This window comes from Eptatretus burgeri, chromosome 5 (assembly GCF_056783735.1).
Source record: "Eptatretus burgeri isolate ZD-2024b chromosome 5, Ebu_testis_v1, whole genome shotgun sequence".
Taxonomy (NCBI): Eukaryota; Metazoa; Chordata; class Myxini; order Myxiniformes; family Myxinidae; genus Eptatretus; species Eptatretus burgeri.
In genome coordinates, this window is record NC_140965.1 from 58282646 (window position 1) to 58300475 (window position 17830).

The 17830-nt window shown below is 42.8% G+C and overlaps 2 long non-coding RNA genes across 2 annotated transcripts in view; both read right to left on the bottom strand.

Annotated features, from left to right (window-relative positions):
• Positions 1-7300, bottom strand: part of LOC147026502 (uncharacterized) — an 82368-nt gene extending 75068 nt beyond the window's left edge. Inside the window, exon 1 of the long non-coding RNA XR_015058375.1 lies at positions 7166-7300. This is a non-coding gene — a long non-coding RNA (uncharacterized LOC147026502). The remainder of the gene's footprint in view (positions 1-7165) is intronic.
• A 4899-nt stretch (positions 7301-12199) lies between these two features.
• Positions 12200-17622, bottom strand: LOC147026503 (uncharacterized). Its single transcript, XR_015057929.1, has 3 exons — positions 16946-17622; positions 12650-12717; positions 12200-12370 (listed from the first exon to the last, which is right to left on the bottom strand). It is a non-coding gene; the product is annotated as an uncharacterized LOC147026503 (long non-coding RNA).
• Between the last annotated feature and the right edge of the window lie 208 nt (positions 17623-17830).

Genomic DNA, 17830 nt, shown 5'->3' on the forward strand with positions numbered 1-17830 from the left:
CTGACCCCAATGATAATTGAGGTAACACCGGTCAACGAGCGTATTATGAGATTAAGGATTCGTCACTCCTTAGGTGTCATTTCCCTGGTCTCTGTTTATGCTCCGACTGAGGCGAGTGATCTCACCGTGAAGGATGCATTCTACGCCACACTCGAGTCTGTGGTTGATCAGTGCCCCAGACGAGATACACTTCTAGTCTTGGGGGATTTCAATGCATCGACTGGAACTGATAGGGACGGTTATGAGGTGTGTGTTGGTCCCCATGGGTCAGGAACTATGAACCAGAATAGCACTAAGTTCCTTGACTTTGCAAGAAGTCATGGACTTAGGGTGGCTGGTTCATGGTTTCAGCGCCCACAAGCTCATCGCTGGACTTGGTATTCCAACGCTGGCGGTGTGGCAAAGGAGATTGACCATGTCCTCATTGACGGTCGTTGGAGGATGATCCAGAACTGCAGGGTCTACCGGAGTGCTCAGTTCCTCAATACTGACCACAGGCTTGTTGTAGCAACTCTAAAGCTGCACCTTAAATCCTGGAGAATGGTACCATCCCAGCCGAGGCTGGATGTTGCCAAGCTCAGGGATGAGAGAGTAGCTGAGGAGTTTGCAAACAGGCTGAGTGGACACTTGGGGGTCTGGGTGCTTTGGGGGGACCTGAAGAGTTGTGGAGCGCCTTCAAGACCACCGTCCTTGATGTTGCCGGTGGATGCCTTGGAGCTCACCGCAGGGCAAAGAAGAATTTTGTCTCTCAAGGGACACTGGATACCATTGACCAGAGTCGCAGGGCCAGGCTGAATGGCAGAGCTGAGCTGTTCAGGGAGCTGAGGCGTAAAACTGTACGTGCACTGAGGGTGGACAAGGAGGCCTATGTGCGAGGAATCTGTGAGGGGTAGAGCATCACCTGTGGACAGGTGATTCTCGTCCCGCTTACAGGGGAATTCGCGCATTACGTTCATCCAAGCCCATCCCTCGGAGCACTACAGTTCGAGCAGAGAGTGGTAGGCTCTTGACAGAGGAGTCTGAAGTGAAGGCCCGCTGGGCCGGTTACTTTGAGCGGTTGTACCAGGCTGATCCCCCAACTGTCGAGTTGGACGTCAAAGGGTGTTACAATCCCTGTTGCTGACCCTCGAATCAACTGTGGTCCACCTACGCTTGTGGAAACACGGGCTGCGGTGAACCAGTTGAAACGGGGCAAAGCTCCAGGGATCTGTGGCATCCATGCCGAACTTCTCAAGGCTGGTGGAAATGCTGCACTCGTGTCGTTGCATGCAGTTTTGTGCTCTGCCTGGAACACAGGCATCATCCCAACTGACTGGAAGTGGGGCCTTGTTGTCCCTCTCTGGAAAGGGAAGGGTGATCGCCAAGACTGCAACAACTACCGAGGGGTGACGCTGCTCTCAGTGCCGGGCAAGGTCTTTGCTCGGATAATTCTCGATAGGGTTCGCCATCATCTGCTTGAGCACCAGCGTCCAGAGCAGTCAGGCTTTACACCAAAGAGGTCAACGATTGACCGTATCCTTGCACTTCGTGTGTCCTCACCGAGCCGCAGACGAGAGTTTCGGCAGGGGCTGCTTGCAGCCTATGTTGATCTCTGTAAAGCGTTCGATTCAGTGAATCGGGACGTCCTCTGGAGGATTCTTGGTCTTCGTGGGGTGCCACCAAAACTGATCGATCTGATGTCTGAACTCTACTCTGGTACTGAGAGTGCTGTGAAGTGTGGTGGTACCATCTCTGACTTATTTCCAGTTGTTACTGGAGTTCGTCAGGGATGTGTACTTGCTCCCACACTTTTCAGCACTTGTATGGACTGGATTCTAGGGAGGATGTCGGAGAGATCAAGTTGCGGTGCGTCATTTGGGAATGTCAAGATCTCGGACCTTGACTTTGCAGATGATGCAGTCATCTTTGCGGAGACTTTAGACATCCTCTTGGGGGCCCTCGAGGTGCTGAATGAGGAGTCGGAGCCGTTGGGATTACGGGTTTCTTGGGTCAAAACTAAGATCCAGGCTTTCGGTGACATCTTGGATGCTGCTGTCCTGTCTGTGTCTGTTTGTGGTGAGGATGTTGAGGTCGTGGAGAGATTCACTTACCTTGGCAGTGATATTCATGTCTCTGCCGGCTGCGAAGTCAGAGGTCAATAGACGTCTGGGTCGGGCCTGGGGAGTCATGGACTCACTGGATCATGGGGTGTGGCGCTGCCGGTACCTGTGCGGGAGGACGAAAGTCCGAGTCTTCAGGTCCTTGGTACTTCCAGTCTTGCTCTATGGGTGCGAGACTTGGACTCTGACCAAGGATCTGAGACGGAGACTTAATTCCTTTGGTACCAGGTCTCTTCGGAGAATCCTTGGCTATCGCTGGTCGGATTTTGTGTCCAACGAGCGGTTGCTGAGAGAGACTCGGATGAGATTTGTTACCTGCATAGTCCGTGAGCGTCAGTTGCGGCTGTATGGACATGTGGCTCGTTTTCCTGACTCTGATCCTGCTCACCAGATTCTCTCAGCGAGGGAGTCTCATGAGTGGAGGAGGCCAGTGGGTCGACCACGTGCCTCATGGTTGCAACAGGTTGACCATCATCTCAAGGAGATGGGGATGGGCCTGGCATCTGCCTGGGGGATGGCCAGACGGAGGCCCCTGGAGTACCGGCGGAAAGTGGACGCAGCGACGTGCTGTTCTGGCACATGCTCCCATACCTGACCTGACAGGAGGGGTGCAAAGGTCTCTGCATGTACGAGCAGACATACATATAAGGCAGACCTTTGCTAGGTCGATACCATTATTATATTAATAAGCTAAGCCATATTTTGTGGACGTATCTCCTCCGAAACTGCCGGACGGATTGTCGCCACTTTCTGCATGTGGGTGCTCTGTGGTCTAATGAACAGCATGGGCTATGTGAGATCGTGCCAGACGGAAAAGTTTGGGAATTTTTGGCGATTTTCTAATTTTTACATTCATTTGCATGGCGACGTGTGACGTCAGCGTTGAGAGGAGTTATGCCACTCCGAGAAAACAGTGTCTGCAATGTAAAACCCTCTTCTGCACATGCTGACTACCTCAGAAGGTGCATTTGACACAAAAAATGTAACAAGAAACATTGTATATAAAGAAATTCTATAAATCACATTGTGAACACTCGATATATTGATGTCCTAACGAACGTTCACTTTAGAAACTTTGCGTGGAGTGCGGGTTTGGCTAGTTGGTTTTAAATGCTCCCTCCCCGGGTCTCTAAAGTATCCACGTGTATGTGTGTGTGTGTGTGTGTGTGTGTGTGTGTGTGTGTGTGTGTGTGTGTGTGTGTGTGTGTGTGTGTGTGTGTGTGTGTGTGTGTGTGTGTGTGTGTGTGTGTGTGTGTGTGTGTGTGTGTGTGTGTTATCTCCATATGCAGGTTTCAGAAGGTGGAATGGAGTCCTCCCAGGTCTTGAAGTATCTACCTCAGTTTCGGTAAGGGCGGTCACGAATCATGAATCAAGGTGTGAAGTTTTGTTCTCAAAGTTTTGTTCTGAGCATAGAGCTGTGTATAAACCCGAGAGTGCGCTCTTCCCCGGAACGCTGTGCCCCACAAAGGGGACATGGCCGCCATTACCAAAACAGGCGAAAATCTCGAATCACACTGCCTGACCGTTTCTGTGGATCTGACATGCAACGGCACTTCCTGTACATTTTGAATGTCACAAAACTACCGAGTAGAACCCAGAGCAAAACCGTCAATGGTACACGGAAAAAAATAACGAAAAATTATGCCCGATTATAAAAATCTAAACGGCATCAGCTTACCAAAACGATTTTGTTTTCTTGGCCAGTAATGGACCTTTGTCTTATTAGAAGTATTACACACGGACTGTGAACAGGGTATTTTATGATCAGATCACTGAGGTCGCATGGACGAGTTCAACGGGTATCCATAGCAACGTTGTGACTGTTTAAAAGTGTGACAATGCTTTGCCTTTGTTTCCTGATTCTCATTGGATTATAATGATCCGTGCCCATTAGTGGGGCAGATAACAGCAATTTTTGAGAGGAATCGTGCAAATGATGATACAAGCATCAAATTTGGCACATTTGTTCTCCAGGGGATTCTAATCAAATCTGCCTGATTGGCCATTTGAAAATCCAAATTTTGAATAAAAAAAAAAACTTCAAAAAAGTCAAGATCATGAATCAATGTTGGATGCTGGCTGAGATTGGTGAATGTTTCAGAAACATCATCAAAGACGTTCCAAGTCTGCCATGCAGTTTTCCTCCCTTTACCGTGGAAGGCAGACACGACGTCACATCCAGTGAAGTCATTGAAGTATGGGATCCCTCTAGCTTTCTCAGGCCCTATTGCAGAAACTACCTCATGGACTGTAATCGATTGCGCCTTGGCTCCTTGGCCAAAGGCAATTCACATGTTCTCAAGACCTAGTTCCTGTAAGGATGGCAGTGCAGATATTGCTATGACTAGTACGTCCGTGTCATTAGCCTTAATGATAATGGACTTGCTACCATCCGTCGTTGCATCCCTGGCGTGTACAAATATTCGAGTGTCAGCTTCTTCATGACAACATGGAGACAGCATCCAGTGATTTCCTTGTGTTGCTAATGGCTTCTTCTCCTTTTGTGACAATGGCTGTGCTTGTCGTCTGTGCTTCACACATCTTTTCCACAAGGAAGTGAAACAGCTCAGTCTTATTGCTGTCATCTCGAAGAAAGCTTCTCCAGTTACTTGGGGTCTTACTGGTTCCTGTCACTCTTCTTCTGATTCCTTACCCCCTTTTCGACCTTGCCTCGGATTTCAGACTTGACTTCTTGTACACATCAAACAATACGTCCACCCTCTCATACCTGGCACCATAGGATTCCAGCTTTGGGATGATGTCTTCTTTAGCATAGTCATCAAATATCTTTGAAGTCCTTGGAGGTCGGGCATTGATAAGTGCTGAGCCATCAATGATGACTGCATCTCCCCTTGGTTCTCTGTCTGGGATGTTCACTTGCATTTCAAGAATTTCAGCCAGCTGTGACTTCAAATTTTTTTGAAGTGTTTTTTTTTTTTTTCAAATTTTTCAAAATTTGGATTTTCAAATGGCCAATCGGGCAGATTTGATCAGAAAGCCCTGCAGAACAGAATGCCAAATTTGATGCTTGTATCATAATATGCACGATTTTTCTACTATCTACTACACTGCATGTTCCGTGATGCCTGTGGATTGTGTGAATAAAATTATACAGATAATGAGTACAGTAATATTTTTGTGTACTAAAGCTTCGGGTGATATTTTTGGGCCATATAAACGATCAAAAGCCATTCAAGAAACCTGTTCCTTGGATTATACAGCCATACAATATTGCTCATGGTCATCAGGGCCGGATTTAGACATGTGGTGGCCCCTGGGAAGCCTTCAGTAGTGGATGCCCACCCTACCTTAGAATACTAAAAATGGTGACAAGACATATTTACAGTCATCCATAAAGTATATTTTTCAAGAACAAAGAATCTGAACGTCTATATAAAATAGAGAATGAGATAAGATGAATATCTTTTTTCTGTTCCATTAACTACCAACTACCATTCAGGCACTCAGAAATACATTTTTCATTACAATTTTTTTTCATGAAATATGTGGAGGCCCCCTGGTTGTGGAGGCCCCTGGGCAACTTACCAGCTTGCCCATGCCTAAATCCGGCCCTGGTGGTCGTGGAATTCAGCAGTGGCATCGTTTTCGTTGCATTTGACTCACTATGATGTTGAAGTAATGCTCAGGTTCCGGGGCCAGGAAGGTAAGAAAAATACTAATATATTTAATATTTACATTTTCTTATTGGTGAACAAACATGTAGTTAATTAGTATGCTAATTATTTCGCTCATATTTACCAATACGAGTGAAATAATGTGCTGTTTGATTGATACTCTCGTAGTGTACATCGCCATATCGTAAACACGGTGAGTGTCGGCACATCCAGGTATTTCCTCAATCAAGTTTCCCGTTTTGGTGATGGTGGCGGGTCGTACATGGTGGCACAGCGGGGTTACGTGCGCGGTATAGGGACGGCACACTCTAGTTCTTATATACAGCTCTATGGTTCTGAGGGCTCTTTTGGGAATCGTCAGTGAGCCCTGAACAGCTTCCATCTGTTGTTCGTTTGTAGTAATATGCCCAGGGATGGTTTTTAAGATCTATTTAAGGTTCTTCTTCATCATCCCCGTTGCTGCAATGATCACTGATACAATTTCGAATCTCTTCAACTTCCACTGTCTTTTCACTTCTTTTTGTAAACTTGAAATTTTCTTTATTTCTGTGTTGTTTAGGCCAAAATCGCTGGGTGCTGGAACGAGAGAGTGAGAGAGTGAGAGAGTGAGAGAGTGAGAGAGTGAGAGAGTGTGTGTGTGTTCAATCATTAGTGGAACATATCATTCTCTTTGCTAACATGTATATATATATATATCTCTCTCTCTCGCACGCACACACACACACACACACACACACACACACACACACACACACACACACACACACACACACACACACACACACACACACACACACACACACACACACACACACACACACACGCACGCACACACACACACCCTTCCTCACATGCTTCCCTCCCACAGTGCAGAGCAACGTTTGGTGAGGCGTTTCTCTTTCCCTCTTCCTCGGCTCCCCTTCCTCACACCCTCCTCACATCTCATCCCTCTCCTCCCTCTTTCTTCCCCCACCCTTAACATCCCCCTCAGCGAAGCAACGGGTTGTATTTGCTCATTAACTCCAAAGAACCCGGAAGAATTCCCAGGCTTTAAACCAACGTTATGTTAAGGTGTATATAACAGCTTAATAGGTCCTGCCACAACATGGCATTCTAATGACAAAATAAACGACAAAAATAATTATGACATCGAAACAAGCCATGTATGAATTAATACGAATAATATTAACAACAATAATATTAGTCGTCATATAATTTGGCAGTAATAATAAAGAATGTATAATGCCCGCCCTTGTCCAAACACATCTGTGCTCAGTGAAAAGGCAAGCTGATGCTCAAGCAGGACGGTGCAGGCAGTTCTGCTACAAGGCCACGAAGACCAATGAAAATTTGGTCCAATGGACCAACGGGCCCACGAGTAAATGAAAAGAGGTCGTGTTAATACTGTGCAGAAATTTAGTAAGACCTCACCTGGAATATTGTGTTCATTTTCGGTCACCACCCAGCAGACACACATCAGTATGAAAGATTCACGACGTCGGGAATAGGCCGCTTGGTTGTACAACAAGATCACGACGCGGTACAGCTGCCACGCGCAGCTCGATGATCGAAAAGTGCTAGTTTTTCTGCCTCGTGTGTTGCCATGGTGACCGCTTTTCCACCTCGTGACGTGTGATTGTGTCTGCCTTTCACTGGAGGAAAGATCTGATTGGCTAATTGCTATTTCCGCATCACGAGCCACCATTTGCAAAGTTTGGTGAAACATGAATTTCAGCTGTTTCTGAGTGTGGCAGACAATCCACTTTAATCTGCAGAAGACTTTAGCTTTATTAGTTAAAATTATCTTCTGTCGTGATCATTTTTGGTAAGTATAATATTATAAATCGATTTTATGTGTCTTAGCTTTTGTTTTTTGACGTTTTTTTTAAGATCACAGAGTCCATGATGTGTTCCTGTTACTGGTGTGCTGGAATCTATATAAAGTTACATTCAATCGAAACTCTCCCGAGACCGAGACCTTCGGTCCACTCGAGTGGTTCGAGCGTTGGCCTCGAACGTGCATCTGACGATCGAATCCTCTAACACCCGATTTCATCGTTCGTTTATCACGTTTAGCTGTCGCTGACATGGCCCTGACATGGCCCTGATCGTGTGTACAAATCGACGGTAAATAATGAATTCATTTTTCCGCGGGTCTGGTGAGAAAAAAACAACGGTCTGTGGTAAATAAAGGGAACTCTGCAAAAATTACTTTGGACAAGTTTAATTGGTTCAGAACCTTTTAAAATATATTTCTGGTGTGGATAATGCTTCGGACGTTCGGGTCCGACGAATTACCGCATTGTACCGCAATGTAACAAATTTAAAGTTCCACTGCCCTTAAAAAAGCCTCAATTAATATTATTTTTTATTATACATTATTTTTATGTCCTCTTCTAACGAGTTAGGCCAAACCAAAGGCAAAAGGAAAACAGTTGCCAGTTATTGTTCGCCGAAAAATGTGGTTTTGTCATAAAAAAAAATTAACCCTTTGGCCGCCAACAAACTGCCGCTTGTAACAATGAAGCCTTCATTGCGGTAGTTTGTCACTTGGGGAGTTGTTCAAGTTTTTCGGTGCACAATTGTTTTCCTTTGGTAAAATGGTTATCAAAAGACATGAAAATAACTTTATATTAAAAAGAATAATATTAATTGAGGCTTTTTAAGGGCAGTGGAACTTAAAATTTGTGACAAGCTGCTTCGAACACTGGTGTACTAAATTGTTTTTATTTTCTAAAATAAGGGTGATGTCCAATGCTATGATGTCCACATACAATTTGAGTGGAAAGAATGGGAAGAGACCTTTCCAGAACCTGAATTTTTATAAAGTTGTCAGAGGTAATGAATTCTGCTAAATGACAGTTTATAATGTGCATGACTTGAGCGTAATTCACATTGCAAGTCTTGTTTGATGATCATAAAGCCCAATATATACCAAGTGGAAATTCTTATTATTTTTCAGACAGTACCATCGCCAGTCAGGCAACAGCAACGGAAGCGGCTGTGGACACTTCCATATCACAACATTTGAAATATGCCCCTGATCGGCGTGGAGGTGCGGGCAGGAACAAGCCCTCATCTATCAATAATTCCAGCAATCTCTGTGTCTGTGTGTCTGTGACCACTGGTCTGATCTAATTGAAACTTGCCAGCTATATTGCTGGGGACCTGAGTATGTGTCTTTTCAGGAATTGATATTAATTGGACAAGTGTTTCCCAAGTTGTGGCCATTTATTTACCAAACCAACTGCGTAGGCGTGGCCGATGGGGAAGAGATCCTCAGCCACGTTCCCCTTTACAGGTTACAACGTACGGACTTCTGGATAGTGATGACTTACTGTATTCTCAGAATTTCTCGATTTCTTATGCGAATTTATAGATAAACACAATGCCCCAATCCAGTCGTCATTTACGAGAGCGAAGGAATGGCCTGTGTATTTGTTTGACAGTTGTTTTTTTTTTTTTTGCACGTACGGACACGTACTAGTGTAATAATAACGAGTAACAGCAACACACTGTGCCAGCCAGCCACGTCCTTGATTATTAAGAATTTGCAGCATAGTTAATTGTAATGTTGTATTTTGGAAACCCAGCCTAAGTTTACATTGTGTAAATATTTACATGTACTTTTATGCAGAATGAAGTTATTTTATTTTCTTGTGAAATTAAGATTGAAAACACCCAACAAATTAATTTTTTGTGCTTTGGAATTATTGATGTGAGATGCATTCAAAATTGTGTTTTCATACTTAATGATGTTAGATTTATATCGTTCTTTGTATGAATACACACACATCGATATATATTTGGTCTCATTGATTTGCCTGATTGTAATTCAGTTTTATATAATTTTATTCACTGTTCATATCATGTCAAGTATCATCTATTTAAGTCTTTATGCATCTCATTCTATTGATGCCCGCTGTGGGACATACCAAGTCAGAATATTTCTAAATTATATATATCATGGAGAAACTCTATCAGAAAGGTGTTTGACTTCCCAAGTGGGACCCATATTGTACTCTTTTACCAGTCATTGCTGAATTTCTACCTATTGAATGTCAACTATTATGTTGTATACCAAATTTATACGTGGTTCTTCGTCTTCTCATAATTCTTACCTGAGGTTGCTTAATTATGAATCTTGTAACAATGGGTAGTATGTCATCAGTCGCTAAAACTTTTAATTACATTTTATATAAATGTAAGTTGTCGGTTAATACCGTTTATGCTCCTAATGCCCATTTAATGTATGCAAGCATCGAATTATCAGCAGTTTTACCAACACTACATGATGATGTTATTGTACTTAAAGGTGCCTTTGTGCAGTCAATTATATTTGAGAGAGAAGAAGCTCCACAGTTCCTCTCTGGAGCAGAACTTTCGGAATTTGAATTGTTAACTGTGCTTTGCACAAAGTGAATTTCTCAAAAAGGTATTTACGACTTTTACCCATGTGGTATTTCTTTTTATTCCCAATTTTTAGTATATGTTTCTCAATTCCAATGGTATCTACTTTTATTTATTGTACGTTTGTATTTGTGTGCTTTTTTGGTAAGAATAAAGATATTATTATTGTTAATACTGCTTGTATATTTTTGCTGCAATCATGCTCTGCGTGATACGTAATAATAAATGATTATGAATTACAGTTGTTTTCAAGTTGTGGTCATTATGTGTTACTGTGCAATGTAATGATGTTGCAATACAACTTCAATGTTTTGATAATGGCACCGGTGGAACAGCGGTGCTCCGCTGGCACCAGACGTATGGGTCGAGGGCTCCATCAAGCTGGAAGCTGAAGGGTGTCATGCACTGTAATGTTCGTTTATTTGGTGTTAGGGTAAAAATAAAAACTCCATTTTATGAACGTTGTGATAAAGTTGAAAACCAACGTCATGCTTCAATGTTGTGACAACGTTGAAATCTGACGTCATGGGTGTTGCAAATACAACTTCCCACTGATCAAAATTCTGACGTCAGGTACAACCAGAACACGACATTGCAGCGACGTCAGATTTCAACGTTGTGACAACATTGAAATCTGACGTTGTGACAACATTGAAATCTGACGTCATGGGTGTTGCAAATACAACTTCGCACTGACCCAATTCTGACGTCAGGTACAACCAGAACACGACGCTGCAACAACGTCAGATTTCAACGTTGTCACAACGTCAGATTTCAATGTTGTCACAACGTCAGATTTCAATGTTGTCACAACGTTGAAAACCAACGTCATGGGTGTTGCAAAAACAACTTCCCACTGACCCAATTCTGACGTCAGGATAGAACTGGCAAACGACGTTGCAACAACGTTGTGTGCCTGCTGGGAACTTTGTTCAACAATAATTCAAAATAGAAAAGGATAATATAGACAGTTGCAAGCTCAAAAAAAGGGAAAGAACGGCCCGCTCAACTGGACACTTCTTCAATGAGCGAGTAAGCTTCCGCTTTGTTTTGGAGAACGTGATGTCACCATCCATATACGGGCACATGGCTGTTTTTGTCAACAGCCTCGAGAAATAACAACTTCGGAGTTAAATTTTATTAATTTTCCCAATAGTTAGGCGAACACAATAGTTTGCATCAAAGTATTTAATGCACATATAATAATCATATTGATAAATTTTCAGAACATGTTTGGTGACCCGCAACCTGCTCTTTAAGATAATGAAGGGTATAGAGGGAATAAGTGTGGAAAAGGTTTAAGCAGAATAGGACCAAGGGCCTTTTCTTGAGAGTGAAGAGAGTAGGGCTAACATTAAGGTGAGAGGTCTTTCACTGAAAGGGCAGCTAATGCACAGAATGATCGACCTGGAGTGCTGGTGACAGATGCAACGGTATAAGCGTTTAAACTGGAGTTTGTTAGGTACCTGGAAGCAATGAGGATAGAGGGGTACATGGATATTGGCTGCAATGCATGGGCTTTATGGCCACCTCCTGCATTGGCCTTCCTTGTATAATGCCTCACATCATTCCTTGAATATGTACTAACATTTTTTGCATGTGGCATGTAATTGCAGCATCAGTGAGTGGAGGCATTTTTGTACTTCTAAAATTTGTATTTGCATAAACAAATTTTAAAAAAGGAAATGAGTAATGTCGGCAAATTAATTAATGGTCAAGTCCCACAAAGTTATCATGATGAAATATGAAAACACCCAAATTCAGCAAACAGACAACACAATTGCAATCAAGCCATGGATCATGTATCTAGTCTGCACATCAGCCGAAAGGCTGAAAAGCAAAGCACCCTTTGTTGAAGTTTTTACAGCATCAGCGATCGATAAAACCACAGTAAGTATCTCAGCAAATCAGTTTCCTTCCAATAAAACCAATCAACTTTGTCTGCGAATTACCATTCCCAGGAACCTTTATGGCGAAGTGGCATTGCAAAAAGCATCATCATCATCATCATGAACCATGCTCAATGTAGAACTTTGGTGCTGCCAAAGCAGTTACTAAGCTACAATCCTGGTCGTGTCATCACTCCAGCTCAGCAAGTCAGGGCAGGAATTTATAGTTTGATCATGGTGCCGGCGATAGCTCACCTGCTCTTTGCGAAGGAGATAGTGGGATCTTCAAAGTCTACCAACTAATGCCGGCAGATGCGACTCACAGTATATCGTCCATCTGAGGGATGGCACACACGATGATTAATCACCCTTCCTGTGAAACACCAGGATGACAGTTTATAGCTGGGTCAGAATTCAAACCCAGCCGAGACAGCTTTGAGGTGAGTGTGCGTGCCTCTAAAGTCTAAGCCATCCTGCCAACCCCAAAAAAGCATCAGGAGGTACAAACATCAGATGTGCAAATGGGATGTGAATGAAAATACAAAGGGTCCTTTCTTAGAATTTAAAATTGTAAAACGATGCTGAAAGCATGTGCACATGAAATCCTCGTAAATACCGTAATGACCATAAGAGTGGCTGGATTGTCTTCCTCAGCAGAGCACAAAGATGAAATCTGATCCCCAACTGCGTGCAACAAAAAAAAGCACTGTTTTTAATTTAAACTTCAAACGAGGCTTCAAATTTAAACTTCAAACCAAACATTGGTCCATGTAGCATGTGTATTGTAACTCTGGCCACGTATCATATGTGTCGTTTTTCTTTTACATGGTCCATTGCTCATAGAAGAGGTGTGTGTGTGTGTGTGTGTTTGTGTGTGTGTGTTTGTTTGAGTGTGACGGTGACAATTCATTCACACCACATAGACACCTTGCACCATATTTCATGAACGCGTGCAATATCCACCATGAACCCTTTCTTTAATACCTTAATATTGTCATGTCAGAGGGTCCACGAATACAGACCGTCTGAGCCTGGGGTTTAGTCCCTTTGGGAATGGCAAAACAAACTTGATAAGGTCCCTGCAAGTGGACAGTACTTGTATTTTCCTCTCCACAACCTCATAGCGGAAGCCTCCATGATTACTTAATATCTTCCTAGGGTCGTTCAACATGGCCAAAACAGCAGTCTTTCCTGCATGTGGGAAGTGGAAGGTGGGAAGAGGCTTCTTAATTCTTATAAATAATGGTTTATTAAAAGAGAAATGACATGTGGAGTCGAGACAACTGTCTTCTACCACCTCCTTTCTAGTCTTGCATCCTTTGCTCTTTCGATGCTTTGCCACCTCCCTCCTCCCCTAAGTTTTTTGCAGGGTGCATGCAGTTCACCAGCAACCCCTGTCAGGTAAAACCCCCAAAATCACTGCTCACCATTCCCTCACTGCTCACTACACTCATTAATTCCTCTTTCTCTCCCCAACTGTGAAACCAACTTCCACATTCTCTTCAATCTCATTCTTCCCTCTTTATCTTCAAGATATCTGTTCACCACCATCTCAGGTCATCCCCATCCAAAACTATGACATTTTCTAATCATGTTAACCCCTCCCCTCCCCCTTCCCCAAATTTCTAGTTTTTGTCCTCATAGACAGACAGCCTCGGTTTCACTGCCTGAGAGTACCCGCCATACTGCCCTAACTTGGCTCCGTAAGATTTTCATCTCTTCCCCGAGGGTTCAAAGGGTCGGAATAAACCCCCAGATTCCCACCACCTGCCAACTCCTTTTTTGTGTCTTTCGATTTAAATCGGTGATTCACAAGCTTGTGATAGCACCAGTGAATCATCCAATGTTTATGTCACCATTTTTTTTTCTCTCTCTCTCTCACTCTCTCACTCTCTCACTCTCTCTCTTTCACTCTCTCTCTTTCACTCTCTCTCCTTCTTCTGGGTGGGGCTTTGTTCTGTTATGGCACTGGTTGTGTGTGTGTGTGTGTGTGTGTGTGTGTGTGTGTGTGTGTGTGTGTGTGTGTGTGTGTGTGTGTGTGTGTGTGTGTTGTTGCTGTGCTGTCGTGGCTCTCCCCATTTTATTTTCCCCATTCTTCAGTTCATCCTATTATTGTACGTTATTTTGTTATTCTCCTTCCTTTTAATTTTATTTCCTTCCCTGGGACAGAAACAGTGGGAAACGAGCACTTACGACAGTGTCAGTAGGATCTCCTTGCCTTTGGGCACAACCCCTGCCATCTAATTGTTGTGTGCAATTTGGTCATTGTATTTACACAGTTCCCCCCTCACCTTTTTTTCTCACTTTTTTGATGTCTTCTGTTTCCTACTACCTGTCAAAGTTCGAATGAAGTTATGTGTTTTATTTTTCGCAGTCATTGAAGAGTCATGCATGGTTAAAGATCATGTTATGCTTCGTTTGAAGTGCAAACTGGGAAACAGGGGTAAGCTTGGAGACTGATGAAGAGGATTTAATTACTGCTATCTGTTAGATTGTTAAAATCAAGAATGTTAAGGCAGCTTCGCACATGTATAAATGACTTGTTTTTTGTTCCTGAAGGCCCGTTGCTCGAGAAGTAGAGCACAGGATTCATTTTCGACCCTGATATTTACATTCCCATTTCCTACTGGGTGTAGTGGAGTGTGCCTGTAATCCGGCTATTCGGAGGCTTGGGTTGGAGGATCGCTTGAGGACGGGTGCTCTGCTCTGGGCCTCGCTATGAGAGGGTGTAGGGCAGCTCGGAATCATGGTGAAACCCAATCCTTATCCCTGTGTCATAAGAGGCGACCAGGGTTGCGTCAGGAAGGGCATCCGGCGTAAAACCTGTGCCAAATCAGTATGCGGATCATAACGGATGATCTGCTGTGGTGACCCTTAACGGGAGTAGCTGAAAGACTAACAACAACAACAACAACACATATTTACATTCCCATTTCCTCATCGACAGCGATGATTTCCTCACTATCCTCCTTTATAAATAATGAATAAGATAACAAATTGCAACTTGGAGGAAAAAAAAACAAACTGCTATTATTACAGATAATGATATGCCACAAAAAGTGTCGATTAAGTGTCTCCCCTACATCTTAACTTTTTCATTTTGAAAGTATAATTGATCGTGTGCAGCCTGTCGTTGCTGGTTGCATCATTTTGTGGGGTGCGGCTGTGCCACTGATGCAGTGCCCTCCATTACCAGTAAACTCGCACTCATTTTGTTGACCTCGAAAGGATGACAGGCAGAGTCAACCCTACCTGGTGTTAATTCATGGATGGCAGGAACTCAAACTCAAGACCCTAAGATCTTAAGGCAGCCACCTTAACCGTTCAGCCAACACCAGGCTCACACAACTGATATTGAGCAATGGGACGAAATGTTCAGGGTGAGGGTTATGATTTTGATGGTGGCTCCGCAATTACTTCAAGTGCACATGGTGAGGAAGAGTTGCTTCAAGACGAGTTCCTTCTTCCGATGTTCTAGGGTTTGCTACAAAAAACATTAGTCAGACATGAGGAGAGAGGAGATTGGAACCATACTCTGTGCAGAGCGTTGGTGCTGCTTAAGCAGTCTCCTTGGCTATTGGGCACAATCCTGGATGGGTCGCCACTCCGACACAGTATACCAGCATGCTGGCACTCATTTTGCCAACCTCGGAAGGATGACAGGCCGAGTTAACCCCACCCGGTATTAATTCAACAGCTGAGCGGGATTTTAACTCAGGACCCTCGGATCCAAAGCTCTCCACCTTAACCATCAAGCCAACTCTTGGCGTAATCAGACATGAGTAAGCATTAATGAATTATTTTCCCATTTGCTTTTCTTTGTTCATAAAACACAATGTATTGTTACGAAACCGGAAGCTTTTGCAATTTATGATTCTTCCTGTAAAAAGCTCTAAGGAAATCTTAAAGGAAAAAAAAAAAGATTTTGATGTTTAAATGTTTAAATGAGCTATTCCGTCTTTTCTTCTTCTGCTTCTTCTTCTGATTGTATGAAGTCTGAATATAAAATGGTGAGTGTAATACTTTAGGAAAAGTTCAAACATCAAATTTGTTTGAAGAGAAAATGTAGATATTCTAATGGAGGAAACTTAAGCCACTGCAAGTTTCATGGCAAATTGGCAGCTGAAGCTGAAATGCATTTCATTTTTTAGTAACACTACCTCTGTGAGAGCTGATATTGCTTTTTACATTCCTGTACACCTTCCCATGTCCTGTCCTGTTACAAAAGAAATTGTACCTGGTTATTTAGCCTCTATTGAGTTTTTATATAACCATTGGCAAATCATATAGTAATTGTCAATGTTTATGCACCAAGCGCAGCATGGCGAGAATAACCTTTTTTATGGTCTTTTTCTTTTCTTAATCATCTCACTCATGATACCTTGGTGTGCTACAGGTGGTGATTTTAATTGCACTTTAGATCCAACCATAGATCAGAACAATCCTGAAACTCATTCAGGACATGACAGGCCTTTATCCAAACTTTTATCGTGATATCATTTTGGCAATGCTTCGCTGTTATAGCACGGTCATTCAACAATTTAATGGTGTCGCTGTCTGTTGAATAACATTACTTTCAAGACTTGATAACTCTTGTATTAATCTCTCCTCTTAAAACTTCATCGCTTTTGCAGGAATTACTCCTGGTTTTTCTGAGCATCTCACAGTTAAATTGTGTCTTTCATTTCCTCATTCCCAGAGGCAAACTGCTTTTTAGTCTTTTAATGTCTCTCTCTTCAATCAGTATTATTTTTTAGTCACCTTTTAAAAATCTTGGCATCATTTTTTAGAATCGCAGAATGACTTCACGAAACAATTTTTCTAATGATAGGCAAGCCAGCAAATATGGATTAAACAAGATTCTTCATCTGCATCATCACACTTCCAGGAGAAAAGGATTCTTCCAACTCACAGCATCGGAGTCCATTCTGGATCTTGAGTGGAAACTTGGAGGATCTTGGAGGATCTTGGAGGAGTGAAACTTGGAGGAAGTGGAGGAGTGGACTGGATCTTTCCATACCGGAAAATCTTGAAAAGAGGCTTTGGCTGCACCATCATCAACCGTTTCAAACCAATTCAAAAGGTATGAAGATTATGAAACAGGAAAGAGCAAGAGAGTTCATCGACCACAATATATCTAATGCAGTGTTCAAGTATGTACAGTACTGTATTTACATTTTAATTAAATAATGCTTTTAACAATCGTTAAAAAATCTGGAAGTTTAGTGCAACTGAAGTAGTCCAGAAGCAGTCCCAAATATCACCCTTATACACTACCTCCCCATAACAAGGTTCACCACCAAGCCCCCATACTTAAATCAGCTGCTTTGTATGGCCCATTGCAGTTGGTGTGGAGGAATATATGTATGCCTGAATCCAAGAGCAAAGCTACAAAAAAAAATTCACACCAGCTTGGTTTTGTGACATCCAGGATGTGGACACAGCTGCAACTCCTGGAATGGACTCCTGAGTCATTTCAGTGCCCATCAGCTTTTTCTAGTAGTCGAGCTGCATCAAATACCACTGTCATCAACATAATCCTCATCATATACATAATCGGATAAAAATGTTGAACAGGTATCTTACCCAGATAAGATGAATTAGCAAATAATTATAACAATAACGTTGCAGAGTCTTTGCTTATGTGTAATTTCATTATATCAGCATGTAGATATTAAGTTTGGTTAAATTTATTGTAAGAATGGGATTGTCATTAAAAGAAAAGTAAACTGATAGATTAGGTTAATGGATTTGGCACAGGTATAATGAGACAAACAGTCAAAGCCCAACCTGTCAG